Genomic DNA, 15,415 nt, shown 5'->3' on the forward strand with positions numbered 1-15,415 from the left:
GATATTTTGTTTCTATTCGAGGCAGATATTTTTTCCATTAAAATGTGATTCATGAGGACAATTGGTCGATATTCAGAGTTTGTTTATTTTTCCAGTTAACAAGAATTGTTTTTTTAGCGATAGTAAAGGCTTCAAGTATAGATTGAAAATACGTGGTAAGTCACTTGTTGTTAGGTCACCTAGCAAACACAAGTTTGGAGATAAAGGTATCCTGCAGTCCAAGATAGCGGAAAGTTTTTCCAAGACTTTAGTCCAGAACTACATAACCGGAGTACATAACCATAAAGCATGAAAATAAGTGTCTGTTGTGTTTTGTAAACAATGGAGACAAATGTCGGAGTCTGAGAGTGCCATTTTCGTCATCATATATTTTGTAATGTATGTTCTAGGAATAATTTTATATTGGATAAGTTGTAAATGTGTGTGTTTTGTCATTTTAAATAAGTTTTCACAAACTTGAATCCAAAAGTCAGATTCTGGAGCTATAGACAAGTCTTCCTCCCATTTGGAGATGGGTAGAGACATTTTATCAGTATATGAAAGTAACATATATTTTTGAGAGGTTTTTAGTTGTTGGCGAAGAAAGCTGGGTAATATCTTTAGCTAAAACAGGCGGTTGGAGCGTACCCCAAAGTGTTGGAATTTTTTCTTTATCATAGTTTTAACTTGCAGATAATGTAAAAAAAATCCGTTTTTTATTTTGTATTTTTGGAGCAAGGATGTACAGTATATGATATAAACATATTATCTGGGAAAAGATGGTGGAGATGTGTAATTCCTTTCTGCTCCCACACACTTAAATAAAACGATTGGTTGTTAAGTTGAAAGTCGGGGTTATGCCATAGGGGAGAAACCCCGCAGGGCTCCACTTGGGCTTTTGTCATTTCTAGTGCCTTCTACCAGGCAGTCAGGGTGGCGGAAATGAAAGACAAGCTTACTTTCACTCGCCGTGCCCGTGACGCTCTGCGTCATCTGTGACATGGAATTCTTATGAAATATAGTGCTGTATAGTGGGCTGGTAATGGTGATAACAGCCTATTTTCAGTGACAAAACTAATTGAAAAGTGAAAGGAGATCTATAGGATCAGGTGAATTTGGTGTAGCGGACTAATCACGGTAAAATAGCTAACTTACAGCAGGCCAAGACTTTCTTACTCTGGGATTGGCCTATCAAATAACGCTAACAAGAAATTTGGCAAATCATGGCAAAACAGCCACCTCAATTTACATAACAATACTTGTGAAATCAGTTGGAGGGGATGACAAGCTCAGACCTCAGTGACTACATTAAAGCCCAAATGTGATCTTTATTTGTGTCATATTGATGGACACAAGTAGCACTGTTTAGCTTTTAAAACAAAGTTGACAAACGAAAGTTGTACTTTTCTACTTTATCAACACGTAGATTTACATTTCCAAGTTTTGCACATTGATTCCAAGACAAGACATTTGATTACTTTTGTTAACTGATAAAATAAAACAAAAACTTTTTAAGTTATTGGTTTATGTATAAAAAAAAAACCAATAACAATAATAATAGTAAAAATAATAATGTAAAATCGGGAAAATATAGTAATTCCAATTTTTTTATTTTATTTAAAAAAAAAAATTTTGGCTGAATTGCCCAGTCCTAGTACTTTGCCTTCATTTATTTTGCCCATTAAAAATTTGTACTCAAAATGTCTAAAATGGCCGTTTAGGATTTAGGAACACAACTTTAAGTGCAATATGAGGCAGACACATTCTTATTTTATGCATGGTCCAAGTGTAAAATAACAAGGTATTAATGGCTTGAAGTTGTGTTCCTAAAATCTGAACAGTTATATTTGATATTTCGAGTTGAATGTTTTTCTTTTTTTAAGGCACATTCCCTTCTTTTAAACATAGAGAGTAAATTACAAAGTAGCCAGTTGCTCCAGAATATTTAAAAAGAAGGGAAGAAAGCAAGCCATGTAACAGCTGTCACTAATTACTGTAATGGCTTGGCTCTCAGGCCTCTGTGTATTTTTTAATTCCAGCGCCTGAGTGATTGGTGGGCGTTCCCTCCACTACCGCACCTGTTCCCCATGAACAATCAATGGACTTTAAAAGCGACTGAGCCACTACTGTCCACAGCCAGATTACACAACTTGCCACTGCTGACAAGTGTTTATTCTCGAGTTTTCATAGCCTATCATAGTTATTCATGTATCTTTTATTACCACGTCGCTCTTTGCACTTATATAGTTGGGGTTGTAGTTTGCGTTTCTTTCACTGTTACCTAGGGATGGCAGAAATGGAACATTGAAACGATCAAATCATTTGAAAAGATTGATTCACAAAAACAATCGATCTTTTGGAACGTTCGAAACATCTCCCAACAGCAACATCTGGTGGCCAAGTGTAAAATATTACAATCAAACAGTAGATCAGTGTTGCCATCTCCCCAGTAAGGAGACTAACTATTGGCTGTCTGTTGTAACAAATATTGCCCGTCACCCTTCATTTTTTTGTTGGGGGGGGGGGGGGGGGATGTATGTGCAAGCCTCAACCCTGTGTGTTCTCAAACAAACCAGAGACCGTTCAAAAAAGAAAAGCTCTTTGAATTTCCTTCCAGCAGGGACTGGATTTTGTTTTTATAACCCACAGGAAACACATACCTCAGCGCCTACCGAGACCTGAAAGCCTGTTTAGCAAGCAAACTAGACACCAATTTGGTTAGTAGATTCACTCTTCTTTAATTTTCCCAAGCATCGGCGGAGCAGCCATCTAGCGGCCATATTGGACAGGAGTAAAAGTGTGAGGCTGAGCCGCCATCTTGGACAGGTCAAGAACATAGTGAATTGCTATTGTGAATGAGAACTGGGAATTGAGTAAGTACGAGCCGGGCACTGTTTGTGGGAATAGTGACTTGTATTTTGAAGACGTACGTAATAGAACTCGAGTTTTGCCACTTGTAAATTTCAGCTGGCTGAAATTGAAATTGTGTTTTTGTTTCCTGGGAATTTAATTTGTTGTGCACCGCGACGTGACCACGCTCTGTCTTATGTACCTCGGAGTAGCTACCCGAGGCTAACATAAAGGCTTTAGAGTATTGTCCCTGTTTTTCCTCTCGACCGTGGGAGACGTATTGGTTGTGATTATTTATATTGCGAGCCCAATAATAGCTTGGCCGCCGTGTACCCCTGTGTTGGGACGCCAGACGTGTACCGCGCTCGCCCGCTCACAAGATGGCGCCATTGTCGTGAATTTGAACTGTCTGTGAATTTGAACTGTCTATGGTTCAGGAGAGGCCTAGCCGCCAGGCCGCAAAGCCTGCTCGCTAGCTGCCCAGTTATTGAACCTGTCTCGAGGCTGATTGCCTCTTGAAGGCCCAAAGGCTATTAGACGAGTGTATCGTGGCCCACCGGCCGCAATAGAGTTGCGCTCCGCTCATTTGCCCAAGAGCTAACCGGCCGGCACCGCTAGCTGCCGAAGCTAGTTGCCGTAGCTGCCGTTACTAAGCTGACCGCTGTTGCAAGTGTTAGCTTGCTCCGTGGGTAAGTATTAAATATAGTTGCTAGTGAAGGTATTAGTTGATTACTATATTAAGTGTAATCTTTGCGTGTTCAAAATAATTGCATATGAGATCTTATGAAGAAGCTTTCTTTGCAAAGAATTTATTTTAAGAGCTCTTAAAAGACACAGGAGAATTTGCTTACATTCAAAAGTGATGTTATGCCTTGAGTGTATCCGAATATGAAAACACCCACTCTTTTATCCACAAGAAACTCCCTCTCCCACTCACAGGCTGGACAAAGGGTTAGTAATTATAATAAGCAGACAAGTGATATACCGACATGTTTACTCCAGCTCTCCTATCATCCCGGATATATGATGTAGGCAGGTAATGATCTTGGACCTTCAGTTTTTACGACATAATGAATAATAACATGAGAACCTGACTCCCTTTCAGACACACAGTGTTATCTCCATGAGAACTGGAAGGGAGTAAAGGTTCCAATACATTTCACAACAACATTATCACAGTGTTATTCATTCCAATACAGTTATATGGCACCTTTATACTTATTAGTAAATTCACAAACAGTAAAAATATAAATTGAAAATGTTAAATGTCTTCACTAGCTATATGTGCTAACTCACTAACTCTATTGAATTACGTGACGAACCATATGCTAAGCATACACCAATTTTGATTTTAATCCCGTATCGAGCCTCCCTCTCCCCCGAGTGGCTTTTAGCTACCGTAGGACTCGCTAGATAATAACAATTATCTACGCCGATTAAACACATTCGTGGGCTAGTTGACTGCTTGTGTTTAATTACTATATTAATAACTGTAAGGTATTATTAGATTACTTTATTAAGTGTAATCTTTGCGTGTTCAAAATAATTGCATTGAGATCTCATGAAGAAGTTTCCCTTGCAAGGATTTATTAAGAGCTCTTAAGACACAAGTAAAAGCTTACATGTTAAGCAATGTCTAGCCAGCAAGTGTGTACCAGAATAGAAAACACCCACTCTTTTTATACATAAAAAAAGGTTTCTCTCCCCCTCTCAGGTTGAACAAAGGGTTAGTGATTTTTTTTTTCTTTTTTTCTGGGAGATCTCAGTATTGATCATTTGACATGTCATCATCATTGTTCTCCCTTTTATTTTAATATTTTTTTTTTTATTATATTTTTTTTGTATGTGTGTTTGTGCGTGTGTGTATGCATGCGTGTGTGTGTGCGTGCGTGCGTGCGTGCGTGAGAAAGAAAAAAAAATAAGAATTCCCATACCGTTCACCTAAACCGAACACTTCAAAATCCAGCCAGAGTCGTGGGGCCGCCAGGAGACCCGAAGGGGGACCAAAGAAAAGAAAGAAAAGCGAAGCCCAGCACCGACCAGACACCACCCACCGGGCCACTAACCTTCACCAACCCCAGAGACATCTAAACTCCAACAAATCAGGGAAACCTCAAGGGCCCAAAGGAGAAACTGAGGAAAGGTAGAAAGGACAGACGAAGCAGAGTGAGATCCACAGACACCAGCCTCCACCGAATCAATGACCTGAGGGAGAAACAAATTGTGTCTGAGTCTCGATAGATGCTGGTGTGGTGGATCTAGCATGCATGAAAATCTCCACCAAAGAGGGGAGCCGTCGACCCCCGCCAGGACAGAGCAAGCGCAACACCTCAGGGCCCCCCAGGCCGCGGCCGCGCCAAAGGACGACCCCCGGGCCCCGCAGGGGCCACCGGCCGGAGAGCAAACCCCAGAGCAGGAGCGCCCCCCACCCCAACGCGGCCCGCGCCCCCAACCCAACGCAGCAGGACGGGGCACTGCAGGCCCACCAGGCACCCCACCGGCCCACAACCCCCGCTCCCCCCACGACCAGCACCGCCCCCCACCCCCGCCACCCACCCCAACCCAGCCCCAACCGCCCCCAGGTCCCCAAATCCCCAGACATCCTCCCCACCCCAGCACCCCCCACCCCGGCACCCCCACCCCGGCACCCCCACCACCACCCCCCCACCAACCAAGCCGCCCCCACCCCCACCAACCGACAGCCCCCCAGCCCCCGACCCCAGACCCCGGGGACACACCACACCCAGGCATCTGCGCCGAAGAGGGGGCCGGGCAGCGGAGCGGAGAGGGCACCCGCGCCCACCCCACCACGCGGAGGGACGGAACACCAGGGGCAGAAGGGGAGATGGGGGGACAAAGGGTTAGTGATGATAATAAACAGACATGCTCCCCTACCAGCTCGGGAGAAATGATGTGGACAGGCTTTGACCTCAGACCTTCAGTTTTTACGAACAAATGACTAATGACAAGAGACTCTGACAACTTTCTAAAACATACACATTCTTATCTCAAGAGCTGCTGAGGAGTAAGAGGTTCAAATGAAGTTCACAAAATCAGTATCACATTGTTATTCATTACAATACACACAGTTATGTATATGGCACCTATATACTTATAAGTAAATTCAAAAACAGTAAAAATATAAATTGAAAATGTTAAATGTCTTCATTTCCTCAATTGAACAAATATAAATTCAAAACCAGACATTTAATCCCTTAAAAACAGTCTAGAGAAAAATTCCAGCCGGATCTTTATCGGATGTCAGCGGTCATAGCTTTAGAAGTTACAGATTCTATCATCATATAAGACGACTTGTTTTGTACATCTTGTTTTTCTATGGCGGTGGCAATAAGCCGTTTGGCACAACAATCTTAAACAAAGAACACAGCAGCATCCACAAGCTGAAAATACAGACACAGAAATGAGAATTGATGAAACCAATTTTTTATATCTTCCAAAAGCATTCAACCAGGTATCCCAAATTGACATATCGATACCGGAATGCTCTTTCTTTTTTCTATTAAGTGTTCGGAGTCCCTCAATTGCATCTATGTATGTGGGAACATTTTGATCCTGCCAAGTGGATCTTTTGGCCCTCTGAAAAGAATGAGAAAAATTTGGTTGCTGAAGGTATTATTTGATTACTATATTAAGTGTAATCTTTGCGTGTTTAAAATAATTGCATTGAGATCTTATGAAGAAGCTTTCTTTGCAAAGATTTATTTAGGAGCTCTTAAAGACACAGGAGAAAATGCTTACATTCAAAGGTAATGTTAAGCCCCGAGTGTGTCGAATATGAAAAACACCCACTCTTTTATCCATGAAGAAACTCCCTCTCCCACTCACAGGCTGGACAAAGGGTTAGTAATTATAATAAACAGACATGTGATATACCGACATGTTTACTCCAGTTCTCCTACCATCCCGGATATATGATGTAGGCAGGTAATGATCTTGGACCTTCAGTTTTTACGACATAATGAGTAATAGCATGAGAACTTGACTCCCTTTCAGACACACATTTTATCTCCATGAGAACTTCCACATTCTTTCTTATCTTCATGAGAACTGGACAGGAGTAAAAGTTCCAATATATTTCACAACAACATTATCACAGTGTTATTCATTCCAATACACAGTTATATGGCATCTATATACTTCTAAGTAAATTCATAAACAGTAAAAATATAAATTGAAAATGTTAAATGTCTTCATTGCCAAGTATTAACAATTTGCAGAAGGTTATCAACCGATGTAGGGAAAATATCTACTGGCAGAAGGAGCGTGATGAGAGCATTTATCATTGGGGACAGTTTTATTCATCAGTTCCATCACACATTTATCCTCTATTTTAGCAGGAATTACCCTCAATAAAGGTCATGGGCCCACACATACGACACAATCTTCTCCCGGAGCATGTGCTGCCTCATTTGCTAACAGTAGCCAATTATTACTGCCACCAGACTCCAATGTGTATTTAGTCATTTTTGGTTGTTTGATTTACTCATAGTTTTATCAATGCAAATTAAAATTGGAAAATAGGGATCAGTACCAGAGAACCATGCCCACAGCATTAGGTCATAACAAAAGGTATTATTTTATGGTTACATTAGGTGGCCGGATATTACCTTCAGGAAGAACAAAAGTTAATTCGAGTTGACCTCCCATTTTACGCAATGTTACTCTCTTGCTAAAGAAAACTGCCTCCCCGCTGGAACCTGACGGCCAGTATCGGCCACTTTGAGTGGTAATAAAGTGCTCCAGTCTAGTCGTAAAACACTTCCAGTTAAATACCACCAGTATTTAAGCCAGAGGCCTCCCTTAGTTAGTTGGCCCCTGAAGAAGGTATATTAAAATCACCAACTGAGGGGTGTAGTTAATCCATAACTTTTTGCGTGTCCAATAAACCAACTGGTGAGATGAGAAATGAACAGAGTTTCCTGCGCAGGATAATTCTTAGAGGAGATCTCCTGTTACACCATTGAATCAAACTCCGACAGGTTTTGATCAACAATGCACACCCTCCTCTCGAAGGGCCAGCCTTTTATTACAATTCAGTCTCCAAGCAGAATATCTCTCCCTTCATGAATGAGCAAATGTGTTATACAGTTGAAGGACATGTCAAACAATAGAACTCTTAGTGCAGTTGCAGCTGTCTTCGTCTCTAGCCAAAATATGTATATTTTCAAGGCACTTTTCATATTCTTCTTCATAACAAAATCTCACTTTATCATTTGACCCAAAAGCACCAATGACCGTGACTAATGGAAAAGCAAAACAAGTTCTGTTCAAGACCACAATGTACGTGTACAAAATAAAACAAGAAATTCTGGACCAATCAGTGTATAGCAAAATCAAGGGCGAAAATATGTTTTCGTACAAAGTGATGAGAAGGAACTTTTCTAGACTAAATAATATGGTCCCAGCTTTAACCCAGAACATACGAGGTCAACATCATGTGCCCTGCTCAGGACACAAGACACTTTGACAAACTTAAAATGAAGAATTAAATGTTCATGATCAGTAACAATAATCGATATATGAAAATAGGTATTAAAATGTTATAATATCCTTCAGTCCCCCTTTTGGGCTTACGTAAACACTAAGCCCAATAACTAAATATTTAAACATTTTACACAAAGATTCCAGCGGGATCTACATCGGATGTTGCAGCAGGCCGGGCTGAGGAAGTAATAGCCTCCATCATCATGTAAGAAGACTTATTTCGTACGTCCTGTTTTTCAATTGCGGCAGAAATAATTTTCTCGCAAAGGGAACGAATACAGGGTATACAACAACATCCGCATATTGTTATTAGAGCCGTAAATACAGCAATTGATATCAAAATTGTGGAAATTAAGGTTTTGTAGCGGCCAAATACAGTCATCCAATTATCCCATAGCGAAGTGTCTATACCCGAGTGTTCATTCATCTTTCTATTAAGTGTCCGGAGTCCCTTAATTGCAATAGTTAAAGTACCATCCGGTGCGGTATTATTAGGAATGAAGGTACAACATTGATCTGCGAACATTGAGCAAACTCCCCCTTTTTCTGCCAATAGCATATCAAGTGCAATTCGGTTCTGAAAAGCCATCAAAGATGTGGCAGCCAATTGGCCATGTACAGCTTCAAATCCAGATTGAGTCCAATTTCCTAGTCTTTGTACATTGTAATGCACATAATTAATTCTGTCTACATTTTTGTTAATGGTACACCACCAACAAATTAGGGATTCAAATCCTGAAGTTATTTGATTAGTCAATTTGTATTCATTTGGCACACCTCTCGGCACTCCAATTGCATCAATGTAGGTGGGGACATTTTCCTGTTGCCAAGAAGATCGTTTAATTCTATGGAAAGGAGGAGAAGATTGTGGTTCCCAAGTGTCAATCATTTGTAAAAGGTTATCAACCGAGGTGGGAAAAAGTTGTACTGGCAGAAGAAGGGTGATGAGAGCACAATATCCTTTGCCATCCCAAGGCAACTTGTCAAATATCTGATTATGCCCACACCACCACCAAATGTCAGCCCTTGATTGCGGCTTGAATTTTTGACCCACATTTATTATTGTAGTGCAGTGTGAAATGTGATCTAGTTCTCCCAATTGTTCTCCGGTACCTGTCATTTTAATACATGAAAAATTACCATCTGCAATTTCCTTTGAAAATATTGGTTTAGTTGTCTGCAAATTCACTAGTGGATATATCTTATCCCATTGAGAGCATTTGGCATTTGGGGCAGTTTTATTCATAATTTCCATTATACATTGTTCCTCGATTTTAGCCGGGATTACTCTCAATAAAGGTCGTGGTCCCACACATACTACACACTCCTTACCAGAGGCGTGTGTTGCCTCGTGTGCTAGCAATAGCCAATTATTGCTGCTTTTGGACACTCCTGTAGTAACCCTAAACCATTCAATTACACCATCAATCGGTACACTTACAGCTTTTACCCCATTCTCCATTGAGTATTTAGTCATTTTTGGTTGGTCTAGCTTACTCATAGTCTTATTTACACAGATTAGAATAGGAAAACGTGGGTCAACGCCGTGGGACCATGCCCATAACAGTAATCCAAAACAGGAGGTGTTGTACAGAGTTACATTAGCTGGTCGTATATTCCCGTCGGGAATGGAAAAGGTTAATTCTAGTTGACCTCCCATTTTACGCAGTGTTGTCCTTTTAGAAAAGAAAACAGCCTCCTTACTTTTTCCCGGTGGCCAATATTGTCCACTTTGGGTGGTTATAAAAGTACCCCAATCTAGTTGCGCAACATTTCCTGTCAAATACCACCAATATTTCACCCATATTCCTCCCCTTGTCTCTTCCCATCCTCTAAATCCTTTTAATGACGTAATGGGAATTTTGACAGAGGTGTTTGTGTTTGGGGCAACTGTCACCGTGACTGAGTCATCATACGTTTTGGATATAACCCAGGGAATGTGTGGAGAGTTCATGTCTCGCTTAGCCCGAATTTTTGTGGTTGCGTTTACAGATGTGGTTAGGGGATCCCAAAAACACAAAATTGGCATAACAATCAGTATAAGAAAGAGTGTCGTGATGCAGACGCAATTGAAGACGCATTGTCTCTTCGAAGTAGCCATCTTGTGATTTTTTTTTTTTTTTTTTAAACAGTCGTCACTTTCTTTATTTTCTTGTGTGGATGGTGCACTCAGGTTCCTTGAGCAGCATCAGCAGAAGGTTGAACAGAGCCTTTTTGTGAAGAGGGTCCTTCTGCCTCTCTCCAACTGCCAGGGGTGCAAAAATCGGTCACCGGGATTTTATCTTCCCAAGTTGTGACGCATTCTTTGTGGAATGCCCTGGAAAAAGGGACACATTCCTCCTGTTTCCATTCGAAAGACGTCCTCAGCGAAACTCAATCTTCATGTAGTAATTCCTCAGCTCGTTAGCTGACACTGGAAGCAGTTGAATGGCCTCTCGGCTGGCACGTCTGGTCACTGGAACAGCTGGCTGGTCTCTCTGTTGATTCGTCAGATGGCAGGTGCAGTGGTTTCTCTGTTGATTCCCGGTGGTGGCTGGCTCCTGAAGGTGGGGGTTGAGTAGAAGGCGGACCTCCGGCTGGTCTAATAGGCAAGATGTGGAACCAGGTGCCCCGTGGACTGGACTAGATTGACCTTTTCATCACCTTATCTGGGTGCAAAATATTTTCATTTAGTCACTAATAAACATTTATTCACATCCCTTCTTTTTGAAAGAGCATTTTGGTAGTGTTATATAGTTAGGAGTTAGTAAATGTTAGTAAAGTTCTGTAGGCCTCTCCTGTGGGAAAAAATTCTGTTTGTTGTGACATTTAATTAGGATCCAGCCTTTGGCTGACTTTAATGACCTGAGCACATTCTTAAATGCAAAAAATGAAAATCTTTAGCCAGTTCAAATCTGACGAGGCCAATTTTGTTTACAGAATGTAATAATTATTGGAATGTTTTATAATATTTATTGTTATAGATATAGCATGGATGTGCTTCCAGCCATTAAATAAATGCAACTTTCGTCAACAAATAAAATCAAAAAATAACATCTAACCCCAGGGCCCCAAGGGAAAAATAGAAATAGAAATGGAACATATTCACCTTATTTTCGCCGTCCCTGCCAAAACTTACTCCTTCTCCATGGTCAAGGAAATCCCCAATTGTCCTCCTGTAAAATTTATTCTCACGGACTATCTATAATTATCGCATTAAGACTAACTTTTAATTTTAAATTTATTTATTTAACATGGACTGTTTGTGTCCTTCGCGACGATATACCCAGACCAACCAATAATTCCCCCATCTGAAAAAAAAAAAAAAAAAAAAAAAAAAAAAAAAAAAATCGCTTTAGAGACTCTTTCAGACTAATATATAAAGTTTTGCAGTAAATAAATTTTGCTTGCTTTTTGTTTAGAAAGAGGGGAAAATTTACATTTAACCAGCAAATTCGACAATGCGTCCCAAGCAACTATTTAAATTTCAAAAGAGAATTCGGGAAAACACTAGAAGACCAAACTTAAAAAAGTAAAATATAATAATTAAGATTGAAATAAATTGTATCTTATCTGTCTGTATTCATATTAGCTGTTTCAATTTCTGAAACCAGACGAAATTTACCTGTATTATCTTTTGTACTATAAAAATATTGTAGCTTATGCCAATGAATTTTACAAAGAATCTCAGTTTTCAGCCAATTCATCAATTATTATTAATACATAAAGTTGCCCTTAGTTTTAATGTTACCATTAAGCTTGCTAGTCCCCCTTTTTGATGTTTGTCCAAAAAGCTGACTGTTTCAAAATAGACAGAGATAAACAAATCAGATCAAATCAAAATAGACATCAAACGTTTTTAAAATGTAATAAATCTGTGTGTATATAGTGTTGTCAATCAGTTCATTATATTTACGAAATGTTTTACTGTAGATGTTATCACCTTATATCTGTCAAAAATAGAGTGCAGTGTAAACAGTCAGTATCACATCATATGGCCCGGTATCACTAATTCAAGGAAAGCATTGTTTGTGGGGTTGAGTCACCATCGTAGTGGACAGTTCTGGACGCAGGAATGCTTTAAGGACGCTTGTGCAGAGCATATGGAGCAGTTTTTCATAGGACAGTTCGTGCGGAGCATTGTGTGCATTGGGCAGTGGAGCAGTTTTTCTTTTATCACATTTGTATATGATGGCACAGTCATTGTTGCAACAGGTGGCGCCAGGAACCTCCCCTCTCCATCAGGTATTGGCAGGATGTTTTGTGATGATGGCTGCATCACGCCCCTCTGATGGTGGTGGCAGTTGCAGTTTCTTTGTGGGTGGGGGTTTTTAAAGAGGTCTGTGTCCCGCCAGTTGACTTTGTTCCGAAATAATGACCCTTGACCAATAATCCTCACTCGACTGAAAACATTAAAATCTGCCCCAACAGTATTTAGGTTATAACATGTCAGTAAATATTAAAACCAAAAACTTCCTTTATTAAAAAATTAAATAAAAATAAAAATAATAAAAAATAATAATTAAAACAATGAAAGTTTACAATTTTAAATAATTGCTAATTATATGTCAATATTTGTTATGGTTTACAATATTTAATTTAATATGTTTTGCATACCTTCATAAATAATACTTAGGATAAAATAGGACAGATATACTCTAACAATTTACAAATATAGTTAATTAATAAGTGTGTAGTTTTCAATTAATGTTTTCTCAATGGAGGCCGCAGCCCGTAAAGTCAGCCTTTGGTCAAACGTCAAAGCAGGAATGATTTTTAATTACATAGCACCTCAAATTATGTCAAAAATGTGTTTCTTCCAGATAGCTTCCCCAGTCTGTTTGTAATGAGACTTCAAATGTCGAATTCAAAGGTTAAATATATTCAGGAGAGATTAAAATTACTTTCTATTTATAAACGTCGGAGAAAAAAATAAATAAAAAACTCCTTTTAAATTATAATTAACACATTACTTCATCCCCAGGACCGGAACATGGCACTTTGGTGCGACCCCAATTGTCCTTAATGGGTGTGTCTCCTGATTCTGAAAAGATATTTAAAATTTATTAAACAATGTTCTCGCGCACAAACAAAATCATAAGGGAAAAAACAATCATCTATATAAGAATTATTCCACATTAATTGCCATCCAAGTTATTTGTTTTTAGTTATTATTATTATTATTATTAAAATAAGAGTAGAGACTAAACTATTTAATCTAAAACAATCACACAATTAACATTACCTTTTATAAAAACATTTTATTTGACCTCATTACAAAGATTGATGGCTGTTGGCATTTTTTTAACCCGAGAAAGGGAATGAGTCATAGCAACTACAATCAGTCAAAGCCACCCATTCTCTACAAGCATAAGACATGCATCTAAATTTTATAATATCTTAAAACTATACCTCTCTATGTTATTTGTGTATTAATATTCGTTCGTTTTATAGCAAACATAATTTTTAAATATGACGTATTTGCACTCTTGAAGCCAGTTTAAGTATTCAACGTTAGTGCTTAAGAAATTTATGTAAGGGGCTTATAAAATCAGTTACGGCAACAATTTATATAATGTCGTTCAATTATTTAACGCAGACAATTGCGGGTTTTAGCGTTAGAAGTTTTATTAGTAATTTTACCGTCTAATTAATTTATCCCGTTTAGCGCTTATTAAACGGCTTAATTTGTTTTATTACATAAATTTGTATTATACAGTTATTTTATTTGCAAAGCAACATTTCAGTATTAATCATTTTTTCAATACACTTTTCTTAAAGATACGTCCGGGACTCTCCTCTATATAAAATTACATACACTCATAACATTATTAACGGGCGGTCGCCGTGTACGCACATTCAAAGTTAAATTGCCGTCATTAAAACCATCGAACAAATGCCATATCTTATTAGAATAAACTAACCTTTTTCACAATATAATCAAGTCCCGTCGTTCAATATTAATTACATTTTAAGTCATTATTTAAACGGTATGATTAATCCGGAAGCTTTAATTCCGACTAGCGGAAGTCATATCAGGTCAAATCATTTAGTCTTATATCATTATTTAGTTATATAAATGGTTATAACTTCACAAAAATACCTAAAGCTAGTATTCTAGCATTATTCATTATTTTGTCAACAAGCTTTCGATCATTTCTGGCTTTTCTTCCACTCGAAGAAATTACAGATGTGTGTTGCACCAGCTCATCTAGTTCGTGACGTTTTTTCACACATGCAAGTTCAACGTTCTTCATCAAAGAGATTAGACACACTGCAGATTGTAATGGCGGAAAATAACCTTTTCTACAGCCGTCTTGTATCCAGTCGCAAAGTTCTTTTTTTGTTTCTCGTTTAGCCTTTGTAGGTAAAATCCCTATAGCCACAGCGCATGCGTTTCCAATTTGTTTATCCAGCGTCATCCCATCTAAACTCAACGGAATCCCATTCGGGTCAAACCACTGTGTTTTGAGTTCAAATAGAGTGTCCATGTTTCGTCTTAATTATTAACTCAGGTATTTTATAGCTTATTGATTTGTATTATATTATATTGTAGATTATCATAGTTCAGTTGTATTAATATTTAAATGAAGTGACGTCTCACTTATAACAGAATTAATCAACTGTTCTCGTCGCGGTCCCTTTAAGATTTTACCGTAACGTTAGAGTTTCTTCACCGATCAGACGGCATACACACAACGGACAGACAAGACATGTCGTTTTGTACGACATATCAACACATAAATATCCGGATGTCAACTGCGCTACCCCAGCTTCAACAGTTTCTTTGTCTTTGAATTTTAATCACGAATATTCAATAGACCTATTGGCTTGATCTAAAGCGTCGTATCAAATATGCTTTAGTCAGCCCGACTTACACGAGTTGAGTCAATACATCTTATCTCTTATATCTTGTCTAAAAATGTCAATATCCAATTATTCATAGACCTATCGATTAATCTTAAAACGGCGTATTAAATCCGTTTTATGTCAATCTGACTTCCTATAAGTTGAGTCCTTTGTCCCTAGAAAATGAAGCAGTCGATCCTCCCGCAGCTTTAATCGGCAACACTTATTCAAGGATCTTTGTATCTAATTACCC

General features: G+C 38.9%; 1 long non-coding RNA gene across 1 annotated transcript; it reads right to left on the reverse strand.

Moving 5' to 3' along the window:
* Positions 1-7,830: 7,830 nt before the first annotated feature.
* LOC144040626 (uncharacterized) lies at positions 7,831-14,608 on the reverse strand. The gene is made up of 2 exons (XR_013289780.1): positions 11,423-14,608; positions 7,831-10,982 (listed from the first exon to the last, which is right to left on the reverse strand). It is a non-coding gene; the product is annotated as an uncharacterized LOC144040626 (long non-coding RNA).
* Between the last annotated feature and the right edge of the window lie 807 nt (positions 14,609-15,415).

Source organism: Vanacampus margaritifer, chromosome 20 (assembly GCF_051991255.1).
Source record: "Vanacampus margaritifer isolate UIUO_Vmar chromosome 20, RoL_Vmar_1.0, whole genome shotgun sequence".
NCBI classification, from domain to species: Eukaryota; Metazoa; Chordata; class Actinopteri; order Syngnathiformes; family Syngnathidae; genus Vanacampus; species Vanacampus margaritifer.